The sequence below is a fragment of the Leucopleurus acutus genome (genome assembly GCF_964270905.1).
Source record: "Leucopleurus acutus genome assembly, chromosome: 8".
Classification (NCBI taxonomy): Eukaryota; Metazoa; Chordata; class Mammalia; order Artiodactyla; family Delphinidae; genus Leucopleurus; species Leucopleurus acutus.
Window position 1 is genome coordinate 33,679,894 of NC_139151.1, and position 19,788 is coordinate 33,699,681.

Here is a 19,788-nt window from a genome sequence, read left to right on the forward strand (position 1 = left end):
GTACACACATACACACACCAACACAATGGAATATTACTCAGCCATAAAAATGAAATTCTGCTACTTGCAACAATGTGAATGTGTATAGAGGTTATTATGCTTAGTGAAATAATTCAGACAGAGAAAGACACTCTATATTATCATTTATACATGGAATCTATAAAATAAGACAAATGAACGAATATAATAAAACTGAAACAGACTCAAATGACATAGAGAACAAACTAGTGGTTACCAGTGGGGAGAGGAAAGAGAGATGGGCAAGATTGGGTAGGGGATTAAGAGATACAAACTACTTTGTATAAAATAAATAAGGACAAAGATACATTGCACAGGAAAAACATAAATTAAATAAAATATTTTGGGCTCAGGCTCAAAAGTTGGTTTCATGACTCAGGTTTGCTTTCCTCTTGGTTCTCCACTATAATCTTTATATATATACTGTATGTAATATATTAAAATATGTATAACATATAAATATATAAAACTGTATACATATGTAAATTTGTGAGTCTCTATCTGCAGTGTGACACCATCTCTAATGCTCAGCTAAATCATGTCTTATTCGCTTCCCCTTGGTTCTCTGTCATCCCATCTAGCAATATATTCATAACCAAAGCTAGTATTTTCACTGCTCTCAAGTCAATCTCCACTTTCCCTACTTAATTTTCCAGTATTCTTGGAATCATCCTTTTTCCTTCTGTTTACACTCACTTCTAAGTAATGTGTCTTTCACTTTTTACTCTTATGTTCCACTCTCATTGCCACAGCCCTAGTTCAAACATTCAAGGCTTCACATCTAAATAATCAGAATAGTCTCTTTTTATAATGATTTTTGTTTTATTTTGAAGACATATCTTCTGTAAATATTTAAAATATCATAAAATATAGTTAAACAAAAATAAACAAACAAGCTAAAAATAAGCCCCAAATTCCACTGCTCTGTTTGTTAAATAGGATTTGTTTAATCCCATTTAACCAACACTATTTGTGAGACCTTTTGGTCAGTCTTTTCCCAAGTACTGTGAACATGTGTGTGTGGGTGGGTGGGGGAGTGAGAGAGAGGTACTGTGCTAGGCACTTTATATATAGAATATCCTTAATTATTCAGAAAATTCCATGAGGTAAATATGATTATTCTCACCATACAGATGAATAAACTGGGGCTTGGAGAGTCCTGCAAAGTTATGGAGCTGGTTAAGTGGAGGAACAAAAGAAGTCGGATAAGGGGGGCTTCCCTGGTGGCAGTGGTTGAGAGTCCGCCTGCCAATACAGGGGATACGGATTCATGCCCCGGTCTGGGAAGATCCCACATGCCGTGGAGCAGCTAGGCCCGTGAGCCATGGCCGCGGAGCCTGCGTGTCCAGAGCATGTGCTCCACAAAGGGAGAGGCCACAACAGTGAGAGGCCTGCATACCATAAAAAAAAAAAAAAAAAAGAAGTCAGATAAATCCCCAAACCTGTGCCCTTATCACTATAATATAACACAACAATGAGAACACATTGTACACACAATAAATGTGACTATTTTTAATGCTAAATATGCATTTTATAAACATGGAATCATAGTATGCATATTACATCTAACCAACTTTTAAATTATATAATTTAAATTTTTATATCAAACATATATTTAAATTTTTAACAATATTCCATTGAATGGCTGTAACATACTTCATTTATCTCTCTCCATTGATAGATATTTCATTATTTCCCTTTTTGCACTATGAGAAAGAAATTTCAGTAAATATTTGTGAACATACATCTTTATGGATGATGGAATTACAAGTATTTTTTATGTTTATGTGAAATTCTCAATATTGAACACATATATATAGTGTGGATTGGCACCAAAGGGGGCAAGAGAATGAGGGGAAGCCATCGCCAGGGGCCAGGCCTGCTGCTGCTGTATTCTCATGGACCACAAAGGAGGGTGAAAGTTCTAGATTCAAACCTGGCCTTTTAGGTCCCCATGATGTAATAGTTTTAAAAGTTTCAAGAAAGCAGAAGAAGAAAGAAAACAATCTCAGCCTAGTGGTTGCCTAATCTGTGCTTGAACACTTGCAGAAGCAAGGAGCTTACTATTTTTCCACAACTCCCAATTCAGTTCTTGCCTGTCTTTAACATTTTGGGAGCCCAAGGCAAGAAGCTCATATATTATGTGCCTAAATATTTAAAGTAAATCCTTCAAGCTAAAAAAAAAGTTATTTTTTTTTTCTACTCTTGGCACCATCCCATACTATGAGGTACCTGGTCTGTATGTGCGTGGACATCTTGCCCACAAGTCTGAAGTCTGCATTTTCCCCCTTTGGAGCCCCCAGACTTGGATGCACACACAGGCTTGGGTGCATATATTAGAAAGGAAACTTTTAGAAAAGGCTTGGGAGTGCGCATAAGGATGAGATTATTTCCGACTGGTGGAATAGTTTCATGAAAGAAGGGCATTTAAGCTATGGGCTCCCACAGGTGAAAATGGGAAAGAAGAGAGGAAGTATGTGTGAGGTGTAGGCAGAAGCAAAGGAGTGAGTGAATGCTGGTATGAGTGAGAAAGTGTGGTGAGGAAGCTGGTAGGGATTTTGTAAGACAAAGACCTATGATAGGTTAGGAGGACCTAAAATGATGTAAGGAGGTGGAACTTTATCCTATAGGTAGTGGCAAATTACTAAATTTGTGAGCATGGAAGTGACATAGTTGATTAGATCTGTATTTTAGGCCACCAACTTCAGTAGCGAAATTGAAGGTGAATTGTAGGTATAGATCAGTAGAGAAACTGAATAGTCCTTCAAATTTCCTGCCTCTGAATTTTTCCTCACAACGTTCCCTCACAGTAATGGAATAAAAAGTATTACTTCCTAGGCAGTCAGTCATGAAGTGTGGAAAGACAAATGGTGAGTTTAATGTTGGTCCCTAGGTCTACCATCATGCAGCACATATAGCAGAGGACTAGTAACAGTATCCCAGCAGACACTTGCCTTCAGAAGGATGTCCAGTTCTGTTAGTGTGGAACCCATACAATGTCTTAAAAGATTTTGGTTTTCTGGAGTTTTGGCAATAGATTTGTTGGGTGTGTGTGTGTGTGTGTGTGTGGCATTAAATACACAAATGCTGAAGACCTGAACCCTATTTGCTATTTACAGTCTGGAGAGGGGCAGAGAACAATGGGTCTCCTGTATGTCTCTGTACTGAAGGAGCTGATAAAAAGCAGAGAGAGGAAAGATAAAGACAGTTACCTTTGGGATCTAATTTGGGAATCTGAAGAACATTGCAAAACAAAATCTGTGTACACACAGGGAAAGTAAAATATCTAGCAATTATACTCTGTTACTCTAGGAATAATTGTGGACTTTAAAAAGTATATATTATTTATAAGGAACACTATAATTATAATCATTCCATGAAATACATTATTTCCTGGACTACCTGTAATAGCTCCTTTGAGGCTGTCTGTGGAAGGCCAAATTATTGTTCTAATTTTGGTATGTTGGTTACGGCACAGAGGTGAGGGTTGGTGACAGTCATCACTGGCTGTCAAATACACACAATCACATCCTGTGAAGTTTTTTAGGGTGAAGTTCAGATATTGTACATAAAGCTTCTCAATTTAAAAAAGGCGTGTGACTTGGGTTTGTTGTCTTACCTATTTACTTTGTGAAATTGAATGTAGAGCTGTTAAAGTCTTAGGTATTGCCCTCCTCAATCTTTATTCTTATAGTTGATGATGTCAGTGACACCATTTCCTTTTTTCCTTGCTCTGATTATCCAGTCCTTCGTTCTGCCTCACAGCTTTTCCTGCTGACCTCTTCCTCTCTATCTTGTTTGTCATACTTCCTGACTGCTCAAAAAAGAAGATCAAAGAAAGCTGACCATCAAGAGACTTGGGTTTTTATAATCTCAGCTCTGCCACTTAGTTAGTGGCATAACTTTGGGCAAATCCTATTACCTTTCTTATCCTAAATTTCCTTCATCAATACAAAGTGGAGTAGGAAATAGATGACCTCCCAGGTACTCTTCAACTCTGACATTTGTGACTCTAACAAACCCAGGATGTAATTATTATAACAGTAGTAAGAGATATAACTAAAGAACAGCTGCTCAAAAATATGAAATGCTTTTGTGGTAATACTACAGAGACACCATGAATGCTGCAAAACACTTCATGTGAATTAATTTTCTTATATTTTTATGAGGTTTTTTCTCTCCCAACCCAAAAACTATTTGTCAATGGAGAAATTTACTCTGTTTTTTCCTTTAATCACCATGTAGTACTATATTCAAATTTAAGGATGCTCTGGCCACTAATAATATATGCTAACATTTCTTGTGGAAGAATATTCTGAGATCTAGTTGCTATTGCACTTATTAAATCTCATGGATAAATGATTGGTTATATAACAGACTCTATTCTATATCAAATAATGAATGAAGAACAATTATCCAGAAATTAAACATTTTGCAGAGCATCAATTACTACAAAGGAACTGAGATTTGAAAGCCAAGACCTGAGTTTCAGTCCTGGACTCAACAATTCTTAGTTTGTACCCAAATCCAATTGGGTCCAAGTGACTCAAAATCTTAGCATTATATTTACTCTCGTCACAGAAAATATTCTTGAAAGACAATGTGATGTAATTTCTAGCCAGGAAAGAGAGTAATAGCAGTATTCATGAAAAGCAAAAGGTATTTTAGAAAATAAAATAACTTGTTTCTGTTATTAAGCAGAAATCACAGTTGGATTTGTGATCAAGGGAGTTATATGTGACAAATATAACTCCTGGTTAATGAGATCCAGGCCAGAATGATTGGGAGCAGAAATAAAGTCAGAAGCCATTTGAGGGAGGGAAAAGAGGAGCAATGAGCATAGTATTAGAATATATAACTTCGAGGTGGTAGCAAAAGTTATTTGTGGACATGTCTGATAGGAAATTGAAAATAAAGCCTAGCGGTATATGTTGAGGTACTATTTGTGCAGAAATTATAATTGAAGCCTTATTAGTAGATCTGTGAGAGAGAGTATAGAGTACAGATTTTCAGACTTTAGTGGGAATAAGAATATCTTGGAGTTGGTGATTCTGACCACAGAGATTCTGATTCAGTGGGCTTAGGATGGGACAAAGAAATCCATATATTCCACTAGCACCCCAAGGATTTTGATGCAGATAGTCTGTGCCCTATACTTTAGAGCAGTGGGTCTCAAACTTTAACATGCATCAGAATTACCTGGAGGGCTTGTTAAACCACAGATTGCTGGGCCTCACCCCTAAGGATTCTGATGCAGTAGACCATGGGGCCAGGCAAATTACCATTCTAACAAGGCAAATGCTTATGCTGCTGGTCTGGGGACCACATTTTGAGAATGCCTACCTTAGAATGATTTCACTGACATATAGATATTAAAAGAGATTCAAGAACAGACTTCTGGAAAATAATCACTTTCAGGGGCAGCAGAAAGAAGAAGAACTGGTGCACAGTTATAAACCCAGAGATAAGCACCATAGGAGTAAGCTGGCTTGAAGACGCAAGTGAGTGAGGGACTAAAAAAGGGAGCAAGTGTCTGGAACAGTCTAAAAGGATGTGGCTAAGTCATAGGAAGAGTGAGCTTGAGTGAAGTAGGAGGACTTTGAGCTCACCTCCCTCATGAACACATCAAAACTATAACTACACATAGAGCAACTCTTGCTGAAATTGACCTGAAGACTAGCAGACTGGCTCCTCTACAACCAAGGCTGTAAAGAAAGAATCACATTGGGTTTAGTAGGAGGACAGGAAAAGTGATCTAGATGGGACCTGCACCCCTAGTGGGTGACCCAGAAGAGGCGGGTGATATCACAGGCTCATGGATCCTCCCTGGGGAGCGTGGGGTTCAAGCCACACATTAGGCATGCCAGCCCTGGAGTCTGACACCAGGAAGACAAGCCCCTTTGTTGGTTTGAGAACCAGAGGGGCTTACAAGAGAGCTGTAAGGAACCCAGAATCTGTTCTTGGAGAGTGTGCACACAGTCTTGCTTACTCCTGGGAACACTGTGGAGACTACAGATTGAAACTGCCTGGTGTTCTGGCCTGCTTGCCAGGATCACCCAGTATGCCCTCCAGCCCACACTGGGTTCCTGCTCCTGCATCTCCTCTCTGGCACTGATCCCCACTAAGGTGGAGGCAGCCATTGCCAAGGAGAGTGTGCACACTTGGCGGGAACAGAACTGGTCTGGGCCCTGACCCTGCCTCTGACCAGGGCAGAGGCAGATATTGCCAGAGCAGGAGTCTGTGTACAGACTTGGGAGGGAGTGGAACCAGCTCCAGGGTAGAGGTTGCCACTGAAGGTGAGTGCATCTGTGTGCAGACTTGGGAACATGTGGAAACAGCTGAGTAATATGACTCCAACCACTTCAGTCCTGACCCAGTCTCTAATCAAGGTGGCATACCTGGGAAAAAGTAAAACCAGTGCAAAAGTGCAGCCCCAAGACCTCAGGCCCCAGCCATACCCTCAATCGTCATAGAGATGGCTATTACATCTGGGAGAAGCCCAACTCGCTTAGGGCTCCTGCTCTAGCCCCTTGGGCCCTGACCCCACCCCCAATAGGACAGTGACTGCCATTGAGCCTAGAAGAAACCCAGGCTCACACCTGGCTTTGGCTTCAGCCCCTCTGAATCCAGCCCTACCTCCCAGCAAGGTGGTAGGTGCCAGATCACCCAAGGGGAAGGCACAGCCTGTGCTCATTTCAGATCCAGATCTCCCACCAAAGCCACTGGGCACACATAGACTGCAAAGGGATGCTCCCACGCAAGGATTTGCCTTCAGAGACTGGGATAGATAACTGTTTCACCCAATTTTGTAGAGACAGAGAAAGTTAAACAAAATGAGAAGACAGAAGTATATGTTTCAAATGAAAGAACGAGAAAAAAAACCCTAATGAAAAAGAGATAAATAGTCTACCTGATAAAGAGTTGAAAGCAATAATAATAAGAATGTGAAATGAGAAATGACTTTGGGAAAACAGTAGATGAACAAATGATAATTTCAAAAGAGAACTAGAAAATATAAAAAAGAACCAAATAGAGCTGAAGGATGTAATAATGGAACTGAAAAATACAGTAGAAGGAATTAACAGATTAGGTGATACAGAACACTTAAGCAATCTGGAAGACAGAATAGTGAAAATCACCCAATCAGAATAGCAAAAGAAAAACAAAAAAACAAACAAACAAAAAAAGAGGATCATTTAAGGGACCTCTGGGACAACATCAAACATACTAACATTTGTATTATAAGGGTTCCAGAAGAAGAGAGAAAGAAAGGGGCAGGAAATATATTTGATGAAATTATGGTTGAAAACTTCCTAAACCTGAAGAAGGAAACAGATATCAAGGTACAGGAAGCAAAGAGAATCCCAAACAAGATGAACCCAAAGAAACCCACAGCAAGATAAAGATAATGATAAAGATAAAGACTTTTAAAGGCAGCAAGAGAAAAACAAAGAGTCACATGCAAGGGAACCCCCATAAGGCTATCAACTGATTTTTCAATGAAAACTTTGCAAGCCAGAAGGGAGTGGCATGATATATTCAAAGAGCTGAAAGGAAGAACCTGCAACCTAGGATACTCTACCCAGCAAGATTATCATTCAGAATTGAAGGAGACATAATGAGCTTCTCAGACAAGTAAAAACTACAAGAGTTCATCAATACTAAACCCATCTTGAGTCTTCTCTAAGTGGAAAAGAAAAGGCTACAACAAGAAATAAGAAATTATAGGAAGGGAAAAATCCCACAAGTAAGGGCAAGTATATGGTAAAGGAAGTGGTTCAACCACTTAAATAAGCTAGTACAAAGGTTAAAAGACAAAAATTATAAAATCAACTATAACTACAATGAACTGTTAAGGGATAGGCTTGAAGATGTAAAATATGACATCAAAAACACAAAATGTGAGGAGAGGAGTAAAAATGTAGATCTTTTAGAGTGTGTTTGAACTTAAATGACCTCCAGTTTAAAACAAGTAGATATAGTTATAGGTCAACATATATGAACCCATGGTAAACACAAATCAAAAACCTACAAAAGACACACAGAAACTAGAGAGAAAGGAACACAAGCATACCACTAAAGAAAATCACCAAACCACAAGGAAAGAAATGAACAAAAGAAGAAAAGGACAGAGAACTATAAAAACAACCATAAAACAAATAACAAAATGGCTCTAAGTACATTCCTATCAATAATGACTTTAAATGTCAATGGACTACATGCTCCAATCAAAAGACATAGGGTGGCTGATTGGATAGAAAAAACAAGACCCAAGACCCATCTATATGCCGCTTATAAGAGACTCACTTCAGAGCTAAAGACTCACGCATACTGAAAGTGAGGTAATGGAAAAAGATATTTCATGCAAATGAAAACAAATGGGATATATATATATGTACAATGGAAAATTATTCAGCCATAAAAAGAATGAATTTTTGCCATTTGCAACAACATAGATGGACCTGGAGGGTATTATGCTTAGTGAAGTAAGTTGGACAGAGAAAGACAAATACTTCATGTTTCTACTTATATGTGAAATCTAAAAAATAAAGCAAATGGACAAATACAACAAAACAGAAACAGACTCCTGGATACAGGGAACAAACTAGTGGTTACCAGTGGGAAGAGGGGTTGGGGGAAGCCCAGGATTGAGGAAGGTGATTAAGAGGTACAAACTACTAGATATAAAATCAATAAGGTACAAGGATGTAATGTACAGCACAGAGAATATAGCCAGCATTTTATAATAATTTTAAATGGAGTATAACCTATAAAATATTGATCCATTATGTTATACACCTGAAATTAACATAAAATTGTAAATCAACTATACTTCAATTAAAAAATTTGAAAAATATGCTCAACATCACTAATTATTAGGAAAATGCTAATCAAACTAAAAATAAGATACTGGAACTTACCTAAAGTAGATCTTAAATTTAAAAAGTTAAAAACATCAAGCATTCACATGGAGGTGGATCATTTGGAGCTCTCATACATTGCTGGTGACAATGTAAGACAGCATAACCATTTTGGAAAGCTGTACTTCAGCTCCTTATAAAGTTAAACATGTACGTACTGTATGACCCACACAAAAACCTATACATGAATATTTACAGAAGCTTTGCTTATAATAGTTAAAAAAATGGAAAACAGTAGCTATCATTCCACATGTGCTTAGAAAAACAAACTAAGGTACATCCACACGATGGAATACTGTGCAGCAATAAGAAGAATGGACTTTAGATTCGTGCGTAAACATGGATGAATCTGAGATGCACTTTGCCAAATGAAAGAACTCAGACCTGAAAGGCTACATGGTGTATGATTCCAATTATATGACATTCTGCAAAAGAAAAACTATAGGGAGGAAAACAAGTAAATGATGCCTGGAGCCATGGGGTGGGCAGAAGAGTTGTCTTTAAAGGAGTAGCACAGGGGAATTTGGGGTTGGGGTTTAGAACTCTTCCATATGGAACTGTGGTGGTAAATACATGACTTTATACACTTGTCAATCCTTTAGATGTATACACCACAAAAATAAACAACTATGTACTGCACATTAATAGAAAATCAACAAGTATGTGAATAAAGATGGAATATAGACTGTGCAGAAAAATGAAGGTCATAACTACCTAACTGGATGTCAGAAAAGGATGTCAAGATCAGGAAAATAAAGAGAGGGGAGAAATCTTCAACTTCTTATTCCATTGAAAAGTCCTTGCTTTCTTTCCTTTCTCTGGTGCACTTGTCCTGCAAAATACCATTACATGTTTGGTCAGCTCCCATATATAGCTATTGAGTGCCTCAAAGTAACTAAAAGCTTTTCTGAATAAAGGTATTCAACCCCATGTATTGTCCTATTTTTCCCAGCTAAGCTCTCTTTCACATTTCTCATATTCCCAAAACCCATTTTTTAAATTACCTAACATTTCCACCATATCTCCTCAATACTCTCAGCAGATAATCTGGTGACCTCTTTCAATGTCTTGAGCCTTGATCCTTTCCTTTTATTTGCCAGTGTACGGAATAATTAGTTGGTTCTCTATCATCCTCCAAAAGTGAGCACTGAGGTTGTTTTTAGTGTGATCCTGAACTCAGGGATTTAAAAATATTTTATTATGTTTTTATCCATTAAATTATCATTCTTTTTGATACTCAAATTTTCTCAATTTTGGCCAGTAGGAAATACTTCAAACTGGACTCATCCTGCTGGTACAACCTCAGTAATCACCGATAGCTCTTTTGCTTTCCAGTATGACAAACTTTCCAGATCCATATTGTATATACCTTGTCTGAGACTGGGATTCAGCCATTTGTTCAAGAAGCCTTTACTTATTTTAATTTTTAAAAAGCTTACCAGCTGGAAATTGCAGTGTGTTCAGAATTACAGGGTGTTTTCTATTCTCTTTTTGAAGCACTCTCCTTTTGTTTCTAATTTTTCTTTAACTTAACTGGATGATTCTTCTCAGTCTTTATAAGTATTGATTTCCCACACAATCTCAACATACACACACTCTCCAGGTGATCATATCCATTCCTCTAATCTACAAAAACTACACCCTTATGACAATATTTTTCAATCTAAGCTACCAGCAAGGGCATCTCTTATAAACTCTCTATTCCTCATCACATTTCTTCATTCTTTTTTCCTTTTTAAAAATCCCTCCCTTACACCTTACACCACCCTGTTTCCCCTCCATATCTGTTAATGTCACTCCACTACCACCCATGCAGATTTTCAAGCCAAAATCTAGGGGCCCTTGTGGAGTCCCCCTCTTTTTCTCATTTATCACTTGCAGCCCATTACTGAGTCCTGTCAATATTAACCACTACCAGAGTGGACCACAACACCCTAACCTCCAGAAGTGTTCAGCACCTCCTAATGGGTATTCTGCCTTGACTCTTGGACCCTCTTCAGACTACTCTCAGCAGAGCAGCTGGCAGAATTTAAAAAAATGCTTAGACATGTTACTAATCTCAGCCTAAAACCCAAGGCTTACCATCACATTTAGAATAAAACCCAACCCTTTATCATGGCCTTCCAGGCCTCTGTTTACTTCTCAGCCCTGATCTCTCCCCTTATTCACACTTTGCCAGCCAAATGGCTGTGTCTATTCCTTAGACACACCAGGTTCATTCTTCTCGCTGAATCTTCACTCTTTCCAATAACTCTCCTGGGAATGTACTCCCCTATCACATCTCTTATTTCTAATAGCTCTCTTAGCAGTTTCCTTCATCCATCTGGAATTTATTGCAAATGTTTATTAAATAATAGAATGAATAAGTGGATAAAGCTGAATAAATCAATATTTCTTTCTTCAATTTTGTTCTCCTTCAAAAATCTTCAATTTTGATGTCAGAATGAGATCAAGTACCAGGAGTAAAGGGAGAGGAAAGATACAAGAACTTGAAGGTAGGAAATGCTTAGTATAGTTATTGTAGTTCAAGTACTGGAAAATTCAATGAAGAACATGTAGAAGTAACCTGGCATCTTTGTTGGAGTCTTATGTGAATATTAAACTTTAGATTGTTAACAATAACAAGGACACACGATATTTAGATCTATAGCTTAGGCAGATTTAATTGATATGGAGACATGCTACTGAAATGCCTTTGTCCCTAAGATTGTACCAAATTTTCACTTGGAGTTCTGTGATGTGAGACTTGAAAATTTGTGAAAAGAAATGAAAAAGACACTATATTCATATATGTGTTATATGGTTTTCCTTGGCTAACTATAAGAAACAATGTTTTCAGGGAATTTTACAGCACTTAACAGTCTTGTTCTACTGTCTTTTGGCCTCCATTATTTCTGATGAGAAATTAGTAGACATTCAAATTGTTGTCCCCTAAATGTAATGTATAATTTTTCTCTAGATGCTTTCATGGTATTTTTACTTTTGATTAATTTTTTTTTAACAGTGTGACTATGATGTGCCTAAGCATATGGTTTTCATTGCACTTATTCTACTTGGGGTTCACTGAGCTTTTTGCATCCATCAATGTATCATTTACAAAATTTGAGAATTTTAAATCTATTATTTCTTCAAATATTTTTTTCTGCCATATTCTCTCCTCTCCTTCTGGGACGTCAATTACACATATGTTAGATCCTTTGTTATATTCCTATAAATCCTGATCATTTGGTTTCATTCTTTTTTCCCTCTGTTACTCAGATTGGATGATTTCATTGGTCTATCTTTAAGTTCACTGATCCTTTCTGCTATGTATTCATTCTGCTTTCAGCCCATCTACTGATTTATTTTTCACATTTCATGTTTTTTCATTTTAGAATGAAAAACTTGATTTTATTTTATAGTTTCTATTTCTTTGCTGATATTTCCTATCTTCTTATTCATCACAAGCATGTTTTCCCTTACTTCACTGAGCAGAGTTATAACAGCAAGCATAAAATCTTTGTCTACTAATTCTAACACAGAGGTTATCTTGGGATTAATTTCTGTTGATTGTCTTTTCTATTGAGAATTGTTGATATTTTCTTGGTTCTTTGTTTGCAAAGTGATTTGGCATTATATTCTAGGCATTCTGAATATTATGTGTGGTGGCTCCAAATTCTGTTACTTTCTTACGAGGAATGTTTATTTTTTGTTTCTTGGATGTTTGTTTGTTTGTCTAGACAGACAATAAACTTGTTTGGACTCAAACTGACAACTCATTCTCTCGGGTGGAAGCTCCAATTTAAATTACACTCCCTTATCCTTAGCTAGGTGGCTTCTGGTTGCATGGTTCAGGGGCTACCAGAGATTTGGGCACAGTTATATAGAGAAGCTGAGGGTCCTCTCTATTATCTCTCTTTTCCAGAATTCCCCCTTCACTATCCAGTTGCTGTAGTCTCTTAAATTCTTTCTTCTAGTTCTTCAGTCTACAAGGACTATCTATGGGTTTTAATAAATACTTTTAGTAACACCACTAGGCACTGACTACCTGCACTCTCAGGTTAAAAGTCATAAAAACAGGAAACTCACCATAGTAGTTTCCTTTGCCTTTGTCCAAGTGCTGATTTCCCTCTTCCTTTTGGTCACTCTCCAATAATTTCAGGTACATTTTTGTCTGTTTACTTGTTTTATTTTGTTTTGTTTTTGCACTGAGTTTATAGTTGGTATCCACAGGAGACTCAGTATGATAGAGGTGTATTTAGCTATCCTGGAAGTGGAGTTTGAAGGAACGTTCTTTACTTAAAATTTAAAATAAAGTTTACTTAAAATTTTAGTATTTTTGATATCAAAGTACTAAAATATATTTAAATGAGAGATAATAGTTAATGTCTATTATTATCCAAAATCAAAGTCTTTTTTTTTCCCTTCAAGACTTCGCTTGGACTTTTAGAATGAAAGATTATAGAACAGTTTCATAGTTTATTCTTTTCTGTAACTTATTAAATGCAATTTTCATTACTTGGTTTTATTCAGTGACTATTTTGCATGGGCATAGTTTTTGGCCATGGATATACATTGAAGGGTAAATTAGAATATCTACCCTTAAGAAGCTCTATTTAATAGAGGAGACCAAATACATCAACAAGTATTGTAACAGAGGTATTAACTGCTATAACATAGATAGTTCCAAAGTGCTTTGGGAACACATGGAAAGGTAAAATTAGCTTTGTTTGTAGAGTAGGTGTGGAGGGACCAAGGAAAATACTGTAGGAAAAGATATGATTTATAAACTGAGCCTTGAAAGTTTATAAGAGCTCACAGGTGGTTCAAACAGCATGATATATATATATATATATATATATATATATATATATGTATATATGTATATATGCACATGCATACATACTGAGGGTCAAAAGCCATGAATAGTTACCTTTTAATGATTCTGTGCACACTATGTAGCTATAAATTTAATTAATTTGATACCATAATTGACATTTCAGGAGAGAATGTGATTTCATTAGGGAAGGCAATGATTTCTTTAATTCACTTTGAAAAAACTTTTAATTTTGAAATATTATAGATTTATAGGAAGTTGCAAAGATAGTACAAAGAGTTTCTGTGTATTCTTCACCCATCTTCTCCCAATGGTCACATCACACATAATTATAGTACAATATAAAAACCAGGAATTTAATATTGGTATAATGTATGTGTATAGCTCTATGCCATTTTAACACAAGTATAGATTTGTATAGCCACCACAGCATCAAGATAACAGAACCATTACGTCACCACAAAGACTTCCCTCATGCAACCCCTTTATTATCACATGCACTCGCCCCCTCCAACTATCCCTAACCTCTGAAATTCACTAATCTCTTTTCCATCTTTATAATTTTTTCATCTTGAGAATGTTATATAAGTAGAATCACCTCATGTGACCTTATGAGACTGGCTTTTTCACTCAGCACAATGCCCTTGAGATCCAACCAAGTTGTTGCGAGTACCTATATTTATTGCTGTATGTTTTTCTCTCAACATTACTCTAGCTGCATTCCTAAATGTTGATAAGTTGGGTTCTCATTTTCATTAAATTCAATATATATTTTTGTGTCCCTTTAGACTTCTTTCTGAACCCATGGATTATTTTGATTCCAAGTGTTTGTAGGTTTTCCTGTAACCTTTTTGTTACTGATATTGATTTAATTCCATTGTATTCAGAGAACATACTCTGTATGATTCCAATTCTTTTAAAATTTTTTGAGGTATCTTCTATGACTCAGGATAGGGTCTGTTTTGGTAGATGGTCCATGGGTGCTTGAAAAGAATATTTGTTCTTCTGTTGTTGGGTACAGTGTTCAATAAAGGTCTCTTAGCTCATGTTAGCTGATATCTTTGTTGAGTTCTTCTCTAGTCTTGTTGATTTCTGTCTAATTGTTCCATCAATTACTGAGGGAGGGGATTTAAAGTCTCTAACTATAACTGTGACTTGTCTATATCTCCTTTCATATCTATCAGGTGTTTTTTAAAAAAATTGAAGTATAGGTGATTTACAGTGTTGTGTTAGTTTCAGGTGTGCAGCAAAGTGATTCTTTTTCAGATTCTTTTCCATTGTAAGTTATTACAAGATATTGACTTTAATTCTCTGTGCTATGCAGTAAATACTTGTTGTTTATCTATTTTATATACAATAGGGTGTATCTCTTAATCACAAACTCCTAATTTATCCCTTCCTCCCCATCCCCTTTCCCTTTTGGAAGCCATAAGTTTGTTTTCTATGTCTGTGAGTCTGTTTCTGTTTTGTGAATATGCTCATTTGTATCACCTTTTTAGATTCCATGTACAAGTGATATCATATGATTTTTGTCCTACTCTGTCTTCCTTACTTTAATTAGTATGATAATCTCTAGGTCCATCCATGTTGCTGCCAATGAGATTATATCATTCTTTTTTATGGTTGAGTAATAGTCCATTGTGTAGATCTCAATCTCTCTCTCTCTCTCTCTCTCTCTCTCTCTCTCTATATATATATATATATATATATATATATATATATATATATCACTATATACATCTCACATCTTCTTTATCCATTCATCTGTTTAGGTTGCTTCCATATCCTTGGCTATTGTAAATAGTGCTGCTGTCAACATTGGTCACCCACCCTCTCTTCATCCAAATATCCAATCTGTCAAGGAAGAAGTCTGTGAAATTGGGCTTGAGGGTAGAGAATGGTATTTCCTAAATCAGTTTTGGCTCTGGGCGTTAGATGTGGGTGGAGCCAGAAGGAGGGTCCAGTGCTAGGTTTATAAAAGCAGGAAGCAAGACATCTTGATGTTAACTATCATCACAACTGCTTCAGTTCTTGCTGGGTCGACTTCATTCGTTTTTCCCTGGAGGTAGGGACTTGCAGGGGGCAGGGGAAAAGCTGAAAGTATGGAATGTCAGGGCTTCTTGTGCAGAAAGTGGGTCAGGAGTGGGGGTGGGGTGGGGGGATGGGAGGAATGGGGGATGGCTAAGCCCCCACATGTTCTGGGGAAGGCCCACACAGGAGAAAGATGGATGGGCCAGGACTATGTACTTGGAAGTACCAGCTATGCCCCTGGGACCCTGACCCTTACCGGGGTGTGAGCCTGGCAAGTTGGTTTTACTTTTCAGTTGACACTACCCTAGTAGTGTTGACACTACCCTAGTTGACATGTCCTAGGCTCTGGGCTAGGCCATGAAGTGGGGAGGGGGGTGCTTGGCAAGAACAAGGTGGAGGGGAGGAGAGGAGACACAGGGGTCTGCCTGGAATGCTTTGGCCTCACCCACCCTGTGCTCCAGTCTAACAGTGACTGAAGGAAGGAACCCGCCACCATGGGCGAAGAGAAGACCCATATCACTATCATCAGCCATGTGGACTCTGGCAACTCCACCACCACCGCCGGGCATCTCATCTACAAGTGTGGAGGGATCGACAAGAGGACCATCGAGAAGTTTGAGCAGGAGGCAGTGGAGGTAATGCACCCGTGGTGTCTGTGTCTAGGACTGGCGGGGAGCTGGAGGAAGGATGTCCAGCTCCTGGGTGGGTCTGGTGGCAGAGCATGGACAGCAGGGTGCGCTGTTGGGTCTAAGGCACCGCTGAAGTCGCCAGGCTAGACCCCTCTGCTCACCGTCGATGATGCTCTACTCACTGCCATCCCTCTGTAGACGGGCAAGTGCTCCTTCAAGTACACCTGGGTGCGGGACAAACTGAAGGCAGAGAAGGCAGAGAGAGAGCAGTGGCAACGCCATCGACATCTCCCTGTGAAATTCTGAGACCAGCAAGTACTACATCACCATCACTGATGCCCCAGACCACAGGGACTTCATCAAGAACATGATCACGGGCACCACCCAGGTAAAGTAGCCCATGTTCCCAGGGGCCTCCCTATGGGGGGGGAGGGGCGGTGGAGGGAGGGAGGAGAGGTTCGGAAGGGGAGGAAACTTAGGCTTTATTTCTGGGACTTGGGGAAGGTCAGTATCATAAGCCTTAGAAGGTTTTCCTCACCCCATACCAATCATCAATTCTGAAAGAACTGGAGGAGGACAGATTCTAATGAGGAGGCTCAGACACCGTCCCCCTTTCAGGCTGGGGCAGGGACCAGGTTTTCTGACACCCAGACAAGTAGGTCACTTGGGGTCCGGGAGGAAGGAGCTAAAACCTCATGTGTGGTACTGGGTGAGAGATTAACTGGAAAGTGGGACCTCTGTGCACAGCAGCAACCAAGGGACCCACGAATTTGTCCACTTCTGGAGACGGTCTCATGCCATTGTATACGTTCCCGGAGCTTTACCAAGGGGCTTGGGGCTGCCCGAAGCTCTAGCGTCTTCCCAGCCGGTCTGGCGCTCCCTCCTCTAACTAACCCCTTGACCCCGTGATGTCTGTGTCCTGCAGGCTGACTGCGCAGTGTTCATCATGGCCAGCTGCTTGGGCGAGTTCTAGGCGGGCATCTCCAAGCAAGGGCAGACCCTCAAGCATGGGCTGCTGGCCTTCACCTTGGGCGTGAAGCAGCTGATCGTGCCCCACAAGATGGACTCCACCGAGCCCGCCTACAGCTCCGCGCACCTCCAGGAGATCACGAAGGAAGTGAGTGCCTACACCAAGAAGATCGGCCTCAGCGGTCTTTGTGACCATCTAGGGCTGGCACAGCGACATGCTGGAGCCCAGCACCAACGTGAGTGCAGGCTGGGTCTGCGGGCGGCCGGGCGGGTGGGCAGCTGGCGCGGGTCCTGGTCCTGGTCCTGGGGTGGGAGCCCAGGTAGCCACGCCCCAGACTCACCTCTCTTTGCTCTGCATCCCCATCCCCACATATGCCTTGATTCAAGGGCTGGAAGGTTGAGCAAAAGGAGGGCAGCGCCACCAGGGTGACTCTGCTGGAAGCTCTGGACTCCATCCTCCCTCCCACTTGCCCGGTCAACAAGCCCCTGAGGCTGCCTCTGCAAGACTTGTACAAGATTGGAGGTGAGGTGACAGGGCTTCTATAGGAATGATGGAGTTGAATGAGCTCCGGTGTGTGATTTGCCAGGGTTCAGATCCTGACTTGTGAGCTGGGATAAAGTGCCAAAGGCCCCAGCACTTCCAGTTTATCTGATACACAGCATAAATAGCCAGTCATCGGATTCAGCGCTTCTTACCAGTGCTGCAGGTAACGTTGGTCCTTGATCCCAAGAACCAAGGGATCTCCCAGGAAGCCATTTCTCACTGGGTGGGTCTAGAATTGTTGTGACTGCCTGCCCTTCTCCTATTGCACAGGTATCGGCACTGTGCTCGTGGGCCGTGTGGAGACCGGCTTCCTGAAACCCGCATGGTGGTCATCTTTCCTCCAGCAATGTCACCACTGAGGTCAAGTCTGTGGAGATGCACCACGAGGCCCTGCCTGAGGCCCTGCCCGGTGACAACGTGGGCTTCAACGTGAAGAATATGTCCCTGAAGGACGCAGCAACGTGGCCAGAGACAGCAAGAACGACCCCCCAGATGGAGGCCCACAGGCTTTGTGTGCAGCTAAACGCCTGGGGAAGTCAAGGGCCTTGGCGCTCTTAAGTGGTGGAAGTGCTTGTTAGGAATTAGTCCTGAGGGACTTCCCTGGTGGTCCAGTGGCTAAGGCTCAGGCTCCCAATGTAGGGGGTCTGGTTGGATACCTGGTCAAGGAACTAGATCCCACATACTGCTAACTAAAGTTCCCAACATGCTACGGAACTAAAGTTCTATTTTAAGGCCCATAGGCTTTGAAGTGTTTTCCTACGCAGGGCTCTATCCCATCCTTCTCCTGTTTCCTTCAAATGTAAAATGATATTACAATGGCATAGTGTCAATAGGTTAGTCCAACACTACCATGTCTGTCCCTCTCACCCACCCTCTCTTTAATATGTATTTTTTTAACTAAAGTATAATTGATTTACAGTGTTGTGTTAGTTTAGGTGTGCAGCAAAGTGATTCAGTTCTCTCTGTATACCTATCTAACTATATCTATATCTATTCTTTTTCAGATTATTTTCCATTACAGGTTATTACAATATATTGACTATAGTTCCCTGTGCTATGCAGTAGGCCTTTGTTATTTATCTATTTTTTATATAGTCGTATGTATCTGTTAACCCCAAACACCTAATTTATTCCCCCCCACCACCCCCACTTTTCCCTTTGGTAACCATAAGTTTGTTTTCTATGTCTGTGAGTCTGTTTCTGTTTTGTAAATAAGTTCATTTGTATCATTTTTTTTAGACTCCACATGTAAGTAATGTCATATGATGTTTGTTTTTCTCTGTCTGACTTCCTTCATCTTAGTATGAAAATCTGTAGATCTATTCCTGTCCTCTCCTCCTCTCCATTCTGTTCCTGCCCAGCATGCCCCTCCCCACTTATAATGGAAAAGAATCTGAAAAAGAGTATATATACATAGATATATGTATATATATACATATATCTGAATCACTTTGCTGTACACCTGAAACTAACACAACACTGTAAATCACCTACACTTCAAATTTTTTTTAAAAAACTGATAGATATGAAAGGAGATATAGACAAGTCACAGTTATAGTTAGAGACTTTAAACCCCCTCCCTCAGTAATTGATGGAACAATTAGACAGAAATCAATAAGACTAGAGAAGAACTCAACAAAGATATTAGCTAACATGAGCTAAGAGACCTTTATTGAACACTGTACCCAACAACAGAAGAACAAATATTCTTTTCAAGCACCCATGGACCATCTACCAAAACAGACCCTATCCTGAGTCATAGAAGATACCTCAAAAAATTTTAAAAGAATTGGAATCATACAGAGTATGTTCTCTGAATACAATGGAATTAAATCAATATCAGTAACAAAAAGGTTACAG

At 39.5% G+C, this 19,788-nt stretch overlaps 1 pseudogene across 1 annotated transcript; it reads left to right on the forward strand.

Annotated features, from left to right (window-relative positions):
* The first annotated feature begins 16,280 nt into the window (after positions 1-16,280).
* Positions 16,281-18,506, forward strand: LOC309964930 (elongation factor 1-alpha 2-like; annotated as a pseudogene). Its single transcript has 5 exons — positions 16,281-16,421; positions 16,614-16,803; positions 17,341-17,624; positions 17,720-17,907; positions 18,199-18,506. The product of its transcript is annotated as an elongation factor 1-alpha 2-like (transcript).
* Positions 18,507-19,788: the final 1,282 nt, after the last annotated feature.